Raw genomic sequence first — 20013 nt, forward strand, 5'->3', positions numbered from 1 at the left:
TCTGCGTAGCGTGCGGCACTGTTGCGCTATTTTCGGGAATGTCTGCTGTACACGCACTTGCTCCTTTTTTTTCTGCTCCTCCTATTTCTTTATTTCTTTATTTATTTATTGTTGTGTTATTTATTCATTATTTATTCAGCACGCTTTTGTTATACTTGTTTACTTGTTTGTCTGTTGTGAGCCATGTCTTGTCACCGTGGGATAGGGGGGAACGAAATTTCGGTTTCTTTGTGTGTCTTTGGCATGTGGAGAAATTGACAATAAAGCTGACTTTGACTTTGACTTTGACTTTGACTTTGATTAGCGGGGAGCCATCAATACGATGCGGTCACTTCGAAGTCTTGCCTCGAATTGAGTTACTCGGCTCGAGCTTAGGGTGACTTGAGAGGGATTGGCGTCGTACAGAAATTAGATTGATTCCGGTGGAGTTAATTTAACTCGGGTGGTTAGATTACGGACGAATCTCCGAACCCGGCTAAGACAAACCCGTTACCGGGAAGCCGGGGGCACCTTATTGAAAGAGGTGCGTTTGACACTATCATCAGCTTTTCTCTGGTCTGAAAGGAGGAGGAGGGAGGCTCCTCCTCCTCCTTTCAGACCAGAGAACACCCGAGGCTGGGTGAGAACGGGGAGGCTGCGACCCGGCCGGGGGTTGCGGGAAGGGGCGCCACCTTGATCTCCTTCTCGGCGTCGTAGTCCCCTCCGCTGGTCTGGGCTAGCAGAGCGTAGGCTCGTTGCAGCGCTTGATATTCTTGCGTCAGCTGGCGGTAGCGAAGCTCCGCCTCCTCATGCACACACCAATGCAACACAGCACTAGTACCAGAATCAGTCAGACCGGCGACAAAGCACCCGCGACGCAAAGACGAGTCCGATTCCAGGCTGAAGAGGAATGTTTGGCGCCAATACGCTGGCAGAAATGGCGGGCTACCTCTTCGGGTTCCGTGTCGGGGGTTCTGTCGGTGTGAAAAGACAAGGACGATCCGTCCGAGTCCACCAACACGTCTTCGTCGTAGCCGTAAAATGTTTCGATGACCTGCGGGCGCGGAAGCAAACATCTCTCTGAACAAACTGAAGCGACACCTCACGATGAATCGACGAGAGGAACGATAGCGAGAAAAAGGCCATTTCATCTTGCGCAACACCAAGCAGCCGCAAACAAACAGACTCACCTTGCAGGACCTCAAGCTTTGTTCCTCCTCAGAGATTCTCGACGTCGGTATCGTAGCAGCAAATCTCTCTCCTGTCGACACAAATAATCCGCCTTTGAGATTCTTTGGATGCAAAGGGAACGAACGGCTCCGGCGCAGAAACAAACGCGACTCACGATGACATTTCTGACATGAGCTCCTGTCTCCAGAGCCTGAAAAACCCGTCACCGGCGATGATTGGAGGGACGCTCGTCTTTTCCAAAAGTGACAACTACAGGGTGTGTCAGGGTTTTCCAGATTATCTTTATCGTATGATTATGTTGCTTTGACTTTGACTGCAACCTGTAATAAATAATATTATTTATCCCTTATTTATCCCTATCGCTTATCCCTTCCTACACAAAGTCGTAAAACATCCCTTGCTATGTTTTGACTAGAGGTCAAGGGCTTTCTCTATTCAATCCACTCTTACACCCACCCTGTTTCTCTTAATAAAAATGCTCGTGCAGGAGCCGAGAGTCAGACTTCATTCGTACAACGGATGGACTCTCCACCTGCAGGTGTCCAAAAGAACTTACTTGTCTCCCGTGTGGTTCTTGCAAAATAAGTTGGAGCGAGCGCAACTCTAACAGGGTGCATTTTGCCACTAGCTGCCTACGGACAATGACGTCGCGCTCGCGGCTCATGGTTGACGGGCTGAGCAGCCGAGCGAGTCCGTCGTTTTCAGCGCACAGCGAGTGGCAAAGGCGCTGACAAAACGGGAGCTTTGAGCTGCTGAAAACGGCAAAACAAGTCTAAAGCGTGTTCAAACGCGTGCGCACAATGCTCCTGCTTGAAAGGTCGGAATTTAAGGGGCCAATTTTTTGGATGGCGGCCGCCGGCCAAGCTTTGGACGGAAAAGGTTTCCTGGCGACAGCGAGCGAGCGCGGCGATGCCGTACGTGCACCGAGTCGCCTGCCTGAAGACCTTGGACAAGTCGTCGATGATGTGCCGCTGCTCCACAACTTGAAGGAACTCCATTTCACCGTCCTGCTGGCCGCAACCGCGCTCCAGGTCATTGAGCGAACTAGGCCTTCTCTGTGGAACACAAATGCAGTGGACTCTGTTGGCACGCCGCCGTTGTCCGCGTCGACTTACCAAGCTTGCCATCTCCTCGTTCTCCTGGGTGACAAAGCGCACTTTGTTTTCAAGGCGACACAGCACCAGCGAGAGTTCTTCATTCTTCCTGCTCAGGTGTTTGTTTTTGTACAGGAGTGGCAGAAACTGGCTTTCTGTTTCTCTCAGTCGCTTAAGCTGCAAGCATGAAGTGCGGGATGCGAAAGACGCACAACACGCGGGCCAGAACGTATCCATTCCTTTTGCATCGGTTTGAACGGAATCGTGGCTTTGGCTCCCAATAAAAGACATCTACCAGGCAACCGACTCGCCGCGCCGCTCAACTAATAAGCAAGCGCAATGGGTGCCTCGCTGGATGGTGCGCATCAAACGTAGCGCAAACCTTCAAGCGTGCCGTCAATAAATTACCAGTTCATTGCGCTCTTCAGAAAGCAGGGCGTTTCGATCCTCCAGTTTCCTGATGACTGCGCTGAGCTCAGCGATTTTCAGATGAAACCTTCGCGTGTCCCGATCCTCCTGAGACTGAAAACGCCCCGCAACACACACACACAACCACTCGTTCAAAGTTCAAAACTGTTTTTGTGCTACCTTCCTCCAGCAACGAACTAAGTCATGCGTACTGCAAGTGTGTGATGAGGTGGCTTACGCTATGAAGAGGATTGCTAGTAGCGCCGTTGACCCCACTTCCAGGGTAGTTTAGGCCCGCCCTTTGGGAATCCCTCAGGGCAGCGATCTGCTGCTCGGCAGCCTGAGTCTGCAGCTGAAGGCGGTGGACGTGGCCGGCCCCAGGGCTTTATCCAAAACACTAACCGCTCTGTCTTTCAGCTTGATCTCATCCATCTGGATGTACAAACGGGGAGCGCTCAGGCAGGCGGGCAAACTCATTTGCCAGAATTGTGACAAAAACAAAGAGAGCAACCGGCCAATTTTTATCTTGAATCGACTAGAACACCATTGCTGTGACAAAAGCGAAGCGAGCAACCGGACGTTTTCTTCTTGTGAAATAGAATAGAATAGAATGCCTTAGGTGTCATTGCACTGCAGGTATACAACGAAATTGGGAACATAGCCACGCACCGCGCATCTGATCAGTCCTACCAGTCGGCGGATCTCCCTCTCGCAGTCCCTCTTGGTTCGGCTCAGCTCCTCCCGATGTTGGTGATGAGCCGATCGGAGCTCGGCCGCTCGGGACTGCCAGGCCTGCTGGGCCGCTGCCAGGGCTTCTTCCGCGCTCCTGGTGGAGGCGACACCGCTCGGTCTCCCGACACCGCCGCGTCTCCTCCACTTCCGCCAGCAAAGCGCCCCCGCTCCTCACCTGAGCAGACATTGCGCCACATCGGGCCGTTGAGACCGCAACGGAGCGCCGCGACGCTTACTGGGGACAAGCTACACAATACGGTAGCGGCCGCATCGGAGCCCGACGTGGCGTGCGGATAGTCAGACACGGATTGAGCGGATCACCTTGTCCATGGAGCCGTCCCTCAGGCTGAGGACCAAGGCATTCAGTCGCTGGATCTCTCCATCTTTGATTTTGATCACTCTCATCAGCTCCATTTCATGCTGCCGCAGTAATGTCTCCCTGGTAACGGCTAACTCTTTCTGCTTCTCCTCATGGAGTTTGCTTTTGAGTTCCGTCATGGCGGCGGTGGCACGGTGGTGCTCCGCCCGCAGGTCCTGACTTCTCTCTCTCTCCAGACAGCTGACCTGACATGACTTAGACAAACTTGCAGTGCTAATTATGCAATAGTGCAAGTAGGCAAAACAGTATTCAAGAGTGTGCAGAGGAATGCTAAACCATGTATTAAACTTCTATTTAAAGGGTTTACACAAGTTCAGTAAAGTTGGTAGTGCGAGATAGTGCAAGATAGAGGTCCGTAGTGTCATAAAGTACAGTTCTGTGAATGTGTGATGCAGAGTTCAGTTTAGAGCTCAACAGTTCTAGTGTTCAACAGTCTGATGACAGCAGGGAAAAAGCTGTTGCAGAACCTGGTGGACCTGCAGCGGATTGTGCGAAACCTCTTCCCAGAGGGCAGCAGGGAGAACAGTCCATGGTGGGGGTGTGATGGGTCATTGATGATGTTACGGGGACGGGACATGCAGCGCTGAGATGAAATGTCCTGAATGGAGGGAAGAGGAGCCCCTATGAACCTCTCTGCTGTCCTCACCACTCTCCTCACGTTCTTCCAATCGGAGGCGGTGCAGCCTCCACACCACACAGAGAGTCAGCTTGTCAGAATGCTCTCTATGGTGCTCCTGTAGAACGTCCTCATGATGGGTGGGGGCAGGTGGGCTCTCCTCATCCTCCGCAGGAAGTACAAGCGCTTCTGTGCCCTCTTGACCAGTGCCGTAGTGTTCATAGTCCAGGAATTCAAATCCGCGGGGAGAGTTAACTTGTTTAAAAGGGAGTGGGCAGAAGAATTATTTAATTTATTTAAATCTATTTGGAGTGTGCGCCATTATGTCAATGCATAACAACTGTAAGTCTACTAAACAAAACAGCGGTTGCTATATGACGTCTGCCACGTCGTGGTCACGTGACGCGGACGTGACGTCGACGCCTACTTTACATCCCACCGATCACAGGACCCCTCGGCTGCATAACCGCGCCCCCTTCCCAACCAATCGGATTTGCTATACGCGAAAACTACGCCAATGGGCGGGCTCTTCCGCCAGAATTTAAATCCGTGGGCGTGGCTCGCAACAGGAAGTAGGAAAATGGCGATGTTGACAAAGACACAGCGGATGGTAACATACGACTAACGAGAGAAATATTTTTATTTTCTGCTTGCAACTGGACCGTCCAGAGCGTACACGGTAAGTACAACTCATCGTTTTTAAAAAGAAGTACTTTTGTTGCCCTGAAAAGCGAGTGAGTGTGGCGTTTGGGGGGAACGTCGAATTTCGACGATTCTTTCTGGTCAACGGTTGTAAATGATTGCGTTGATTAAAAAAGAAAACTTGATGTAACTCTACTTTTAACTGCCGTTTCAGATAAGCGGGTATTACGTCGCAGTCATGTGCCGCGGATATGACGTAATTGGCTGAACTTCCACCAAAATTCAAATCTGTTGGCGCGATGGCCGTGAGCCACTGAGCAACGACGAATATCAACAGAAATATCTTTATTTTCTGCTTGCAACTGGACCGTCTACAGCGTACACGGTAAGTAACACTCATTGTGTTTAAAGAGATTTACGTTTGTAATAGCAACGTGTAGCTGAGGCGCTAGCAGAAGTGTAGCCGCGTTGCGTTGTACGTGTGAATATTGGTCCAGGCGAAATGTTAATGTTTAATTTCATTCCTTTAGGTTCCACGGTGTTTGTTGGCTGCAAGTTTTCCACTGCAAGAAGAGGCTCGTATCATTGACCAGGAGCGAGCTACAACGGTGAGTAGCCATAACATTTATGTTAAACACTTCCTATTTCATGTCTAACAGTACTTGATTTAACAAATAACCATAAATAAATACAGTGTGGGCACTGAAGTTAACATATGTGATTATACTGCCTAATCTGTCACCGAGTATATTGTTGCAAAGTAATATAAGATCCAAAGTTGTAATTCAGAATAGTTTTCAAAAGAAGGCCATTAGAATTATATACAAGTCTGATTACCCTGAACATAACAACAAGCTATTAATTAAATCACAAATTCTTCAATTCAAAGATTTGGTAGATTATCAGAATAATAATGTCTAACAGTAATTGATTTAACACATCACGATAAGTAGATTGAGTGTGGGCACTCTCAAGTTAACATATGTGATTATACTGCCTAATCTGTTACAGAGTATGTTGTTGCCAAGTAATGTAGAATAGATCCAAAGTAGTAATCCAGAATAGTTTTGAAAAGGCCATTAGAATAATAAACAAATCTGATTACCTTGAACATAATAGTTAAGTGTTGAATATGTCCTATGAAGTCAAAATTTGGCACCATCATGTGGTGAAATTTGGAATTGCATCACATCCAATTTTGCCTGGGAACAAACAGATTAAATAAATCTTAGACTTAAATAAGCCACTCCTTCTCAAACAAGTAAACTCTGCCCATTTTGCGCAGTAGATGTTCTGTTAATATCTAGTATTTATACAAAGTCATAATTTAAATTGCTTTTAACCTTCATTCATCGCTTCAACCAACATTACTCGCTCTTATTACCAACTTGTATCGATTTAACTGAGCGTTTAATACTTCCTATCAGGTCTCAAGTCAAGATTTGGCAAAATACAATTTCAGCAAATCCAATTTTGCCAGGCAACAAAAAGAGATTAAATAAACTAAATAAGTCTTCTTCCCATTAAATAAATCAGAAAAGTCTGTCTTGCAACCAGTCCTCTTCAAACAAGTAAAGTCTGCCCGTTTTGTGCCGTAGATTTTGTGTCTATGCCTAGTATTTATACAAAATCATAATTTAAACGACTTCATTCCTTCATTCACTTTGGAAATTTGGAATTGCAGCAAATCGAATTTTGCCAGGGAACAAAAATAGATCAATTAAACTAAATAAGTCTTCTTCCCATTAAATAAATTAAAAAAGTCTGTCTTGTAACCAGTCCTTTTCAAACAAGTAAAGTCTGCCCATTTTGTGCCGTAGATTTTGTGTTTATGCCTAGTATTTATACAAAATCATAATTTAAAGGATTTCATTCCTTCATTCACTTTGGAAATTTGGAATTGCAGCACGTCAAATTTTGCCTGGGAAGAAAAGTAGATTAAATACATTTAATAAGTCTTACTACTTCCCAATAAATAAATTAAATACGTCTTACTTGTTCCCACTCCTTTTCAAAAAAGTAGTTTAAAACGAGGGCCCTTCACTCAACCTTTAACCTCAACACCGCACGTCACATTGTGTTGTATCTGTGAATGTTGGTTGTGGCCAAATGATAGTTTTCTTTCATTCGTTTAGGTTCCACGGTGTTTGTTGGCTATATGTTTTCCACTGTCAGAAGGATGAAAATACAAAGTACAACGCTTGGACGTGGGCGACGACGTCACCGGTGAGTCCTTCCTTCCTATTTATTTACCTTCTAGGTGCTAGGTGCCGCACTGAACAACATTATGCCGCACTGAACAACATTATGCCGCACTGAACAACACCATGCCGCACTGAACAACACCATGCCGCACTGAACAACATTATGCCGCACTGAACACCATGCCGCACTGAACAACACCATCCCGCACTGAACAACACCATCCCGCACTGAACAACACCATCCCGCACTGAACAACACCATGCCGCACTGAACAACACCATGCCGCACTGAACAACACCATGCCGCACTGAACAACACCATGCCGCACTGAACAACACCATGCCGCACTGAACAACACCATCCCGCACTGAACAACATTATGCCGCACTGAACAACATTATGCCGCACTGAACAACATTATGCCGCACTGAACAACATTATGCCGCACTGAACAACATTATGCCGCACTGAAAAACACCATGCCGCACTGAACAACACCATGCCGCACTGAACAACACCATGCCGCACTGAACAACACCATGCCGCACTGAACAACACCATGCCGCACTGAACAACACCATGCCGCACTGAACAACACCATGCCGCACTGAACAACACCATGCCGCACTGAACAACACCATGCCGCACTGAACAACACCATGCCGCACTGAACAACACCATGCCGCACTTAACACCATGCCGCACTGAACAACACCATGCCGCACTGAACAACACCATTCCGCACTGAACAACACCATGCTGCACTGAACAACACGACGCCGCACTGAACAACACCATGCCGCACTGAACAACACCATGCCGCACTGAACAACACCATGCCGCACTGAACAACACCATGCCGCACTGAACAACACCATGCCGCATTGAACAACACCATGCCGCACTGGACAACACCATGCCGCACTGAACAACACTATGCCGCACTAAACAACATTATGCCGCACTGAACAACACCATGCCGCACTGAACAACACCATGCCGCACTGAACAACACCATCCCGCACTGAACAACACCATCCCGCACTGAACACCATCCCGCACTGAACAACACCATGCCGCACTGAACAACACCATGCCGCACTGAACAAAACCATGCCGCACTGAACAACACCATGCCGAACAACACCATGCCGCACTGAACAACACCATCCCGCACTGAACAACACCATCCCGCACTGAACAACACCATCCCGCACTGAACAACACCATCCCGCACTGAACAACACCATCCCGCACTGAACAACACCATGCCGCACTGAACAACACCATGCCGCACTGAACAACACCATGCCAAACTGAACAACACCATCCCGCACTGAACAACACCATCCCGCACTGAACAACACCATCCCGCACTGAACAACACCATCCCGCACTGAACAACACCATTCCGCACTGAACAACACCATGCCGCACTGAACTACACCATGCCGCACTGAACTACACCATGCCGCACTGAACAACATTATGCCCCACTGAACAACAATATACCGCACTGAACAACATTATGCCGCACTGAACAACATTATGCCGCACTGAACAACACCATGCCGCACTGAACAACATTATGCCGCACTGAACAACATTATGCCGCACTGAACACCATGCCGCACTGAACAACACCATCCCGCACTGAACAACACCATGCCGCACTGAACAACACCATGCCGCACTGAACAACACCATGCCGCACTGAACAACACCATGCCGCACTGAACAACACCATGCCGCACTGAACAACACCATGCCGCACTGAACAACACCATCCCGCACTAAACAACACCATGCCGCACTGAACAACATTATGCCGCACTGAACAACATTATGCCGCACTGAACAACATCATGTCGTACTGAACAACACCATGCCGCACTGAACAACACCATGCCGCACTGAACAACACCATCCCGCACTGAACAACACCATGCCGCACTGAACTACACCATGCCGCACTGAACAACACCATGCCGCACTGAACAACACCATGCCGCACTGAACAACACCATGCCGCACTGAACAACACCATGCCGCACTGAACAACACCATGCCGCACTGAACAACACCATGCCGCACTGAACAACACCATGCCGCACTGAACAACACCATGCCGCACTGAACAACACCATGCCGCACTGAACAACACCATCCCGCACTGAACAACACCATGCAGCACTGAACAACACCATGCAGCACTGAACAACATTATACCGCACTGAACAACATTATGCCGCACTGAACAACATTATGCCGCACTGAACAACACCATGCCGCACTGAACAACATTATGCCGCACTGAACAACATTATGCCGCACTGAACACCATGCCGCACTGAACAACACCATCCCGCACTGAACAACACCATCCCGCACTGAACAACACCATGCCGCACTGAACAACACCATGCCGCACTGAACAACACCATGCCGCACTGAACAACACCATGCCGCACTGAACAACACCATGCCGCACTGAACAACACCATGCCGCACTGAACAACACCATCCCGCACTGAACAACATTATGCCGCACTGAACAACATTATGCCGCACTGAACAACATTATGCCGCACTGAACAACATTATGCCGCACTGAACAACATTATGCCGCACTGAACAACATTATGCCGCACTGAAAAACACCATGCCGCACTGAACAACACCATGCCGCACTGAACAACACCATGCCGCACTGAACAACACCATGCCGCACTGAACAACACCATGCCGCACTGAACAACACCATGCCGCACTGAACAACACCATGCCGCACTGAATAGCACCATGCCGCACTGAACAACACCATGCCGCACTGAACAACACCATGCCGCACTGAACAACACCATGCCGCACTGAACAACACCATGCCCCACTGAACAACATTACGCCGCACTGAACAACACCATGCCGCACTTAACAACACCATGCCGCACTGAACAACACCATGCCGCACTGAACAACACCATTCCGCACTGAACAACACCATGCTGCACTGAACAACACGACGCCGCACTGAACAACACGACGCCGCACTGAACAACACCATGCCGCACTGAACAACACCATGCCGCACTGAACAACACCATGCCGCACTGAACAACACCATGCCGCACTGAACAACACCATGCCGCACTGAACAACACCATCCCGCACTGAACAACACCATGCCGCACTGAAACACATTATGCCCCACTGAACAACAATATACCGCACTGAACAACAATATACCGCACTGAACAACATTATGCCACACTGAACAACACCATGCCGCACTGAAAAACATTATGCCGCACTGAACAACATTATGCCGCACTGAACACCATGCCGCACTGAACACCATGCCGCACTGAACAACACCATGCCGCACTGAACAACACCATGCCGCACTGAACAACACCATGCCGCACTGAACAACACCATGCCGCACTGAACAACACCATGCCGCACTGAACAACACCATGCCGCACTGAACAACACCATGCCGCACTGAACAACACCATCCCGCACTGAACAACATTATGCCGCACTGAACAACATTATGCCGCACTGAACAACATTATGCCGCACTGAACAACATTATGCCGCACTGAACAACATCATGTCACACTGAACAACACCATGCCGCACTGAACAACACCATGCCCCACTGAACAACATTACGCCGCACTGAACAATATTATGCCGCGCTGAACAACACCATGCCGCACTGAACAACACCATGCCGCACTGAACAACACCATGCCGCACTGAACAACACCATCCCACACTGAACAACACCATGCCGCACTGAACAACACCATGCCGCACTGAACAACACCATGCCGCACTGAACAACACCATGCCGCACTGAACAACACCATGCCGCACTGAACAACACCATGCCGCACTGAACAACAACATGCCGCACTGAACAACAACATGCCGCACTGAACAACACGACGCCGCACTGAACAACACTACGCCGCACAGAACAACACGACGCCGCACAGAATAACACAATACCGCACAGAACAACAACATGCCGCACAAACAGTTTTAGATAATATTACGTCGCAGTCATGCGACGCGGACATGACGTCAATAGGCGGAACTCATGGCAAAATTATAATCCGTGGGCGTGGCTTGCAACAGGAAGTAGGAAAGCGGCAATGCTGGCAAACAAGACACAGCGGTTAGTAACACGACGACTAACAAGACAAATATTTTTGTTTTCAGCTTGCAACTTGACCGTCTAGAGCGTACAAGGTAATTACAACTCATTGTTTTGAAAAATATGTTTTTTTGTTGGCCTGAAAAGCGAGGCAGTGTGGCATTTGGGAGGAACGTCGAACTCGGCGTCTGCTTCCAGCCACAGACGCCAAATTTCGACGATTATTTCGACTGGTCAACGTTTGTAAATTATTGCGTTGATTAAAAACTTTATTTAACTCTACTCTTAACTTTGCCGTTTCAGATATGCGGGTATTACACCGCAGAAATGACGTCAATAGGCTGAACTCTGGCCAAAATTCAAATCTGTGGGCGCAATGGCCTTGAGCGAGACAACGGATACAAACACGACGATTATCAACAGAAATATCTTTATTTTCTGCTTGCAAGTGGACCGTCTAGAGCGTACACGGTAAGTACAACTCATTGTGTTTAAAAAGATTTATGTTTGTGTAGTTTGCGTTGCGTTGTATCTGTGAATGTTGGTTGAGGCTAAATGTTAATGTTTAATTTCCTTCCTTTAGGTTCCACGGTGTTTGTTGGCTGTATGTTTTCCACTGCAAGAAGAGGCTCGTATCATTGACCAGCAGGAGCTACAATGGTGAGTACCCCTTTCGTCGTCCATTTATGTTAAACACTTCCTGTTTCATGTCTAACAGTACTCGATTTAACAAATAACCATAAATAAATACAGTGTGGGCAGTCAAGTTAACATATGTGATTATCCTGCCTAATATGTTTATCACAAATATGTCACTAATATGTTTATTTGTTTATCACAACACCTTTGGACCTTCAGCAATCGATTATTTCCCTTCATCTACATAGAGACAGAACGATGGTGTCTTAAACATCTCATTCATTTCACCAAATAACTTCACGCAGGTGGATAACGGCCGTCTCGGTCACGCTATGTTGCGTGATGCAGTTTTGAAGAACCAAATGCATTTATTCAATGAATAAGTCAAGCTAGATCTATGTTTATGACGTTGTACGTTACGGTACCGATTGAAGTTGAGTCCGAAGCCAGTGGAAAACAGCGCTGCGTTTGTGCTCTCCAGGTACAAATGTCGTGATCTCTGACTGACGACCGGGCGAGACTCGAGTAAGAGATGTCCAAACGAGCTCCGGCAGGGCGAGTCAAGGCGGAGCGAACGGACGCCTTTCAGGCCGCCAATGACGAGCTGAGAGCCAAACTGATGGACGTCCAGTTAGAACTTCAGCAGGAGAAGAACAAGGTGAAAACCTCAACAGACAGACACTGCCTTCCTCCCTGCCTGCTTCCCTGCCTGCCTCCCTGCCTGCCTCCCTGCCTGCCTGCCTCCCTGCTTGCCTCCCTCCTGCCCTCCCTCCCTCCCTCCCTCCCTCCCAGTTTCCCCGATGTAGATTTGACATGCGTGTGCCATGACTGTGTCAGCCTACGTCAACAAATGCACCGAGGACGTCAGCACCACTAAGAATATCATCACCCGGGGCAACCAACGACCCTGGATGACTGAGGAGGTACGTCAAACGCTACGAGCGCGGAACTCTGCCTTCAAGTCTGGCGACAAGGAGACACTGAGGACAGCGAGAGCCAACTTGAACCGTGCCATCAGGGTAGCGAAGCGAGACCACAGTCGAAAAATTCAGGATCGTTTCCACGACACCAACAACACCAGGAGTATGTGGCAAGGCATACGGGCGATTACAGACGACAACTCACCCTCCCCCCCCGGTGGGTGAAGTTGATTCTGACTTTCTAAATGGTCTAAATAACTTCTTTGGGAGGTTCGAGGCACTAAACGGCACTCCAGCAGTTAAAACTGTCCCCCATCAGGAAGAGGAGGTACTCTGCCTTGACTCCGCCGATGTGTTGAAGACCCTGAGGAGAGTCAACCCCCGTAAGGCCCCTGGCCCCGACAACATTCCTGGGCGTGTGTTCAGGGAATGTGCAAGTCAGCTGGCTGGGGTCATCACAGACATTTTTAACACCTCGCTGGGCCAAGCCACAGTGCCAGCGTGCTTTAAGACTGCCTCCATCATTCCGGTGCCGAAGAAACCTCAAATCACCTCATTTAATGATTACCGGCCTGTTGCACTGACTCCGGTCATGATGAAGTGCTTCGAAAGGCTGCTTAAAGATCACATCGTTTCCAGACTCCCCCCATTATTTGACCCGTTCCAGTTTGCCGACCGGCAAAACCGCTCCACTCAGGACGCCATCTCCTCCGTTCTTCACCTGAGCCTGGCTCACCTGGAGGAGAAGAACACCCATGTTCGGATGCTGTTCCTGGACTTCAGCTCAGCGTTTAACACCATCATCCCACAGCATCTAGTAGGAAAATTGGAACACCTGGGCTTCAACACCCCCCTTCGCAACTGGCTGCTAGACTTCCTCACCAACAGACCTCAGTCAGTCCGGGTCGGACAGAACACCTCTGATGTCATCACCCTCAGCACAGGCTCCCCTCAGGGCTGCGTCCTGAGCCCCCTGCTGTTCACCCTGATGACACACGACTGCGTCCCCAGGTTCACCACCAATCACATCGTGAAGTTCGCAGACGACACAACGGTGGTGGGGCTCATCAGAGACAACAACGACCTGGACTACAGAGAGGAGGTGGAGCAGCTGGTGGGCTGGTGCAGAGACAACAGCCTGATCCTGAATGTGGAGAAGATGAAGGAGATCATCGTCGACTTCAGGAAAAAACAGCCTCACCACGCTCCACTGATCATCAACAGCTCAGCTGTGGAGGTGGTCAGCAGCACCAAATTCCTGGGGGTCCACATCACAGAAGACCTCACCTGGACTATGAACACTACGGCACTGATCAGGAGGGCACAGAAGCGCTTGTACTTCCTGCGGAGGATGAGGAGAGCCCACCTGCCCCCACCCATCATGAGGACGTTCTACAGGAGCACCATAGAGAGCATTCTGACAAGCTGACTCTCTGTGTGGTGTGGAGGCTGCACCGCCTCCGATTGGAAGAACGTGAGGAGAGTGGTGAGGACAGCAGAGAGGATCATAGGGGCTCCTCTTCCCTCCATTCAGGACATTTCATCTCAGCGCTGCATGTCCCGTGCCCGTAACATCATCAATGACCCATCACACCCCCACCATGGACTGTTCTCCCTGCTGCCCTCTGGGAAGAGGTTTCGCACAATCCGCTGCAGGTCCACCAGGTTCTGCAACAGCTTTTTCCCTGCTGTCATCAGACTGTTGAACATTAGAACTGTTGAGCTCTAAACTGAACTCTGCATCACACATTCACAGAACTGTACTTTATGACACTACGGACCTCTATCTTGCACTATCTCGCACTACCAACTTTACTGAACTTGTGTAAACCCTTTAAATAGAAGTTTAATACATGGTTTAGCATTCCTCTGCACACTCTTGAATACTGTTTTGCCTACTTGCACTATTGCATAATTAGCACTGCTGCACTTTATACTTATTTGTAATATATATATACAGTATATGTATATATATATTTTCATAGGATATGTTACTTCTATTCAACTGCAATATCACTACTTTGTTGTAAGCCGTGTGCAACGAAATTTCGTTTTGTATGCACCATGTGCAGACAAGATGACAATAAAGTTTGTCTAAGTCTAAGTCATGTCAGGTCAGCTGTCTGGAGAGAGAGAGAAGTCAGGACCTGCGGGCGGAGCACCACCGTGCCACCGCCGCCATGACGGAACTCAAAAGCAAACTCCATGAGGAGAAGCAGAAAGAGTTAGCCGTTACCAGGGAGACATTACTGCGGCAGCATGAAATGGAGCTGATGAGAGTGATCAAAATCAAAGATGGAGAGATCCAGCGAGTGAATGCCTTGGTCCTCAGCCTGAGGGACGGCTCCATGGACAAGGTGATCCGCTCAATCCGTGTCTGACTATCCGCACGCCACGTCGGGCTCCGATGCGGCCGCTACCGTATTGTGTAGCTTGTCCCCAGTAAGCGTCGCGGCGCTCCGTTGCGGTCTCAACGGCCCGATGTGGCGCAATGTCTGCTCAGGTGAGGAGCGGGGGCGCTTTGCTGGCGGAAGTGGAGGAGACGCGGCGGTGTCGGGAGACCGAGCGGTGTCGCCTCCACCAGGAGCGTGGAAGAAGCCCTGGCAGCGGCCCAGCAGGCCTGGCAGTCCCGAGCGGCCGAGCTCCGATCGGCTCATCACCAGCATCGGGAGGAGCTGAGCCGAACCAAGAGAGACTGCGAGAGGGAGATCCGCCGACTGGTAGGACTGATCAGATGCGCGGTGCGTGGCTATGTTCCCAATTTCGTTGTATACCTGCAGTGCAATGACACCTAAGGCATTCTATTCTATTCTATTTCACAAGAAGAAAACGTCCGGTTGCTCGCTTCGCTTTTGTCACAGCAATGGTGTTCTAGTCGATTCAAGATAAAAATTGGCCGGTTGCTCTCTTTGTTTTTGTCACAATTCTGGCAAATGAGTTTGCCCGCCTGCCTGAACGCTCCCCGTTTGTACATCCGGATGGATGAGATCAAGCTGAAAGACAGAGCGGTTAGTGTTTTGGATAAATCCCTGGGGCCGGCCACGTCCACCGCCTTCAGCTGCAGACTCAGGCTGCCGAGCAGCAGATCGCTGCCCTGAGGGATTCCCAAAGGGCGGGCCTAAACTACCCTGGAAGTGGGGTCAACGGCGCTACTAGCAATCCTCTTCATAGCGTAAGCCACCTCATCACACACTTGCAGTACGCATGACTTAGTTCGTTGCTGGAGGAAGGTAGCACAAAAACAGTTTTGAACTTTGAACGAGTGGTTGTGTGTGTGTGTTGCGGGGCGTTTTCAGTCTCAGGAGGATCGGGACACGCGAAGGTTTCATCTGAAAATCGCTGAGCTCAGCGCAGTCATCAGGAAACTGGAGGATCGAAACGCCCTGCTTTCTGAAGAGCGCAATGAACTGGTAATTTATTGATGGCACGCTTGAAGGTTTGCGCTACGTTTGATGCGCGCCATCCAGCGAGGCACCCATTGCGCTTGCTTATTAGTTGAGCGGCGCGGCGAGTCGGTTGCCTGGTTGATGTCTTTTATTGGGAGCCAAAGCCACGATTCCGTTCAAACCGATGCAAAAGGAATGGATACGTTCTGGCCCGCGTGTTGTGCGTCTTTCGCATCCCGCACTTCATGCTTGCAGCTTAAGCGACTGAGAGAAACAGAAAGCCAGTTTCTGCCACTCCTGTACAAAAACAAACGCCTGAGCAGGAAGAATGAAGAACTCTCGCTGGTGCTGTGTCGCCTTGAAAACAAAGTGCGCTTTGTCACCCAGGAGAACGAGGAGATGGCAAGCTTGGTAAGTCGACGCGGACAACGGCGGCGTGCCAACAGAGTCCACTGAATTTGTGTTCCACAGAGAAGGCCTAGTTCGCTCAATGACCTGGAGCGCGGTTGCGGCCAGCAGGACGGTGAAATGGAGTTCCTTCAAGTTGTGGAGCAGCGGCACATCATCGACGACTTGTCCAAGGTCTTCAGGCAGGCGACTCGGTGCACGTACGGCAGCGCCGCGCTCGCTCGCTGTCGCCAGGAAACCTTTTCCGTCCAAAGCTTGGCCGGCGGCCGCCATCCAAAAAATTGGCCCCTTAAATTCCGACCTTTCAAGCAGGAGCATTGTGCGCACGCGTTTGAACACGCTTTAGACTTGTTTTGCCGTTTTCAGCAGCTCAAAGCTCCCGTTTTGTCAGCGCCTTTGCCACTCGCTGTGCGCTGAAAACGACGGACTCGCCCGGCTGCTCAGCCCGTCAACCATGAGCCGCGAGCGCGACGTCATTGTCCGTAGGCAGCTAGTGGCAGAATGCACCCTGTTAGAGTTGCGCTCGCTCCAACTTATTTTGCAAGAACCACACGGGAGACAAGTAAGTTCTTTGGACACCTGCAGGTGGAGAGTCCATCCGTTGTACGAATGAAGTCTGACTCTCGGCTCCCGCACGAGCATTTTTATTAAGAGAAACAGGGTGGGTGTAAGAGTGGATTGAATAGAGAAAGCCCTTGACCTCTAGTCAAAACATAGCAAGGGATGTTTTACGACTTTGTGTAGGAAGGGATAAGCGATAGGGATAAATAAGGGATAAATAATATTATTTATTACAGGTTGCAGTCAAAGTCAAAGCAACATAATCATACGATAAAGATAATCTGGAAAACCCTGACACACCCTGTAGTTGTCACTTTTGGAAAAGACGAGCGTCCCTCCAATCATCGCCGGTGACGGGTTTTTCAGGCTCTGGAGACAGGAGCTCATGTCAGAAATGTCATCGTGAGTCGCGTTTGTTTCTGCGCCGGAGCCGTTCGTTCCCTTTGCATCCAAAGAATCTCAAAGGCGGATTATTTGTGTCGACAGGAGAGAGATTTGCTGCTACGATACCGACGTCGAGAATCTCTGAGGAGGAACAAAGCGTGAGGTCCTGCAAGGTGAGTCTGTTTGTTTGCGGCTGCTTGGTGTTGCGCAAGATGAAATGGCCTTTTTCTCGCTATCGTTCCTCTCGTCGATTCATCGTGAGGTGTCGCTTCAGTTTGTTCAGAGAGATGTTTGCTTCCACGCCCGCAGGTCATCGAAACATTTTACGGCTACGACGAAGACGTGTTGGTGGACTCGGACGGATCGTCCTTGTCTTTTCACACCGACAGAACCCCCGACACGGAACCCGAAGAGGTAGCCCGCCATTTCTGCCAGCGTATTGGCGCCAAACATTCCTCTTCAGCCTGGAATCGGACTCGTCTTTGCGTCGCGGGTGCTTTGTCGCCGGTCTGACTGATTCTGGTACTAGTGCTGTGTTGCATTGGTGTGTGCATGAGGAGGCGGAGCTTCGCTACCGCCAGCTGACGCAAGAATATCAAGCGCTGCAACGAGCCTACGCTCTGCTAGCCCAGACCAGCGGAGGGGACTACGACGCCGAGAAGGAGATCAAGGTGGCGCCCCTTCCCGCAACCCCCGGCCGGGTCGCAGCCTCCCCGTTCTCACCCAGCCTCGGGTGTTCTCTGGTCTGAAAGGAGGAGGAGGAGCCTCCCTCCTCCTCCTTTCAGACCAGAGAAAAGCTGATGGTAGTGTCAAACGCACCTCTTTCAATAAGGTGCCCCCGGCTTCCCGGTAACGTGTTTGTCTTAGCCGAGTAACTCAATTCGAGGCAAGACTTCGAAGTGACCGCATCGTATTGATGGCTCCCCGCTAATGTTTGAAGTTCTTATTATGTTACGGATATTTTTAGATGTCTTTGTTAAGACCTCAGGGATTCGTTTGTATAGCGCACCCTAGCACTAGTTTTGCCGAAGTAAATGTTGATATGGGTCCGTTCTACTTGGTCGCTCAAGCAGCGAGCCGACCAACTTGTTTATTCGAAAGAGAATCGAATTAATAAAAGTGTGACAATAATAGCATTTAAGGAGAAAATTAATGCACTTTACGTTATTAATTCTAACTTCTTATATGTAGATCTAGCACTTAACTGTCGGAGTGCTTCACCCCACTTGATTGCTTTAAAAAGAATAACAACTTTCTTAAAACGAATAAAAATGTCTTACTCTATTTAGATTTGCCCAGTAATTAATTTGGAAGGCAAGTCTATTTTTCGATCGTGTCCTGTTTAACTTTTGACGCGGCCCGACAAAATTAAGAACTGGGCCGCGCCCGACGGACAATCGAAATACTTTTATCCTTCACCAACTCAAATGATCTATTTTAACCATCGTCGTTATTTTATTTAGAGGAAGTAAATTTTCAAACGAATTCACTTTTGACGAAATTCACTCTTCCCTTAAATATCTACGAAAGTTATTTAATTCTCTAACATGTTCGGAGTTACTTTTTACGCGGCCCGTCAAAAGGGGAAACGGGCCTGCGCCCTTCAAATAATTAAATTACTTTCAGTTCTACACCAAACCAATAATCCGATGCAAACACTTCCGTTAATTTATTCAGACGAAGCAAACTTTCAAACGGATTGAAATTCACTCGTGTCTCAAATAACTACGAAAGTTATTCAATTCTCTAAAATTGTCTGATGTTACTTTTATTTATTACGGTCCTATGTTATACCATAATAACCCCCCGCACATTAATCAAATTGTCAAATCAACCCCGAACCATCGATTGTACATTCAGTACAAATCAGCGCACAACAAAGTAGATGAATATACACAACACATTTATTGAAGAAACATGAAATAGAATTACAAATCTTAATCACTCCAGAAACCGAACAATTTCACCCACTGATACCCGTGTTAATAAAATCATTCAATCTGATTTAAACACTTCCTTTAATTTATTCAGTCGAAACAACTTTCGAACGGATCGAAATTCACTCGTGGCTCAGATAACTACGGAAGTTATTTAAGTCTCTAACTTGTTCGGAGTTCCTTTTTACGCGGCCCGTCTAAAAGGGGAAGCGGGCCTGAGCCTTCGGTTGCATATTCAGTACAAATCCGCGCACAACGAAGTAAGTAATATACAAAACACATTTATTGTAGTAACATGGAATAGAATTACAAATCTCAATTACTCCAGAAACTGAACAATTTCACTCACTGATACCCGTGTTAA

The 20013-nt window shown here is 48.9% G+C and overlaps 2 long non-coding RNA genes across 2 annotated transcripts; one reads left to right on the forward strand and one right to left on the reverse strand.

The window, feature by feature from the left end:
- Positions 1-693: 693 nt before the first annotated feature.
- LOC125990005 (uncharacterized) lies at positions 694-1835 on the reverse strand. The gene is made up of 3 exons (XR_007488785.2): positions 1325-1835; positions 1170-1240; positions 694-1033 (listed from the first exon to the last, which is right to left on the reverse strand). It is a non-coding gene; the product is annotated as an uncharacterized lncRNA (long non-coding RNA).
- Positions 1836-4972: 3137 nt separating this feature from the next.
- On the forward strand, positions 4973-11839 carry LOC125989999 (uncharacterized). Its single transcript, XR_011085920.1, has 6 exons — positions 4973-5078; positions 5256-5426; positions 5572-5649; positions 7177-7267; positions 11480-11509; positions 11718-11839. It is a non-coding gene; the product is annotated as an uncharacterized lncRNA (long non-coding RNA).
- Positions 11840-20013: the final 8174 nt, after the last annotated feature.

This window comes from Syngnathus scovelli, chromosome 20 (assembly GCF_024217435.2).
Source record: "Syngnathus scovelli strain Florida chromosome 20, RoL_Ssco_1.2, whole genome shotgun sequence".
NCBI lineage: Eukaryota > Metazoa > Chordata > Actinopteri > Syngnathiformes > Syngnathidae > Syngnathus > Syngnathus scovelli.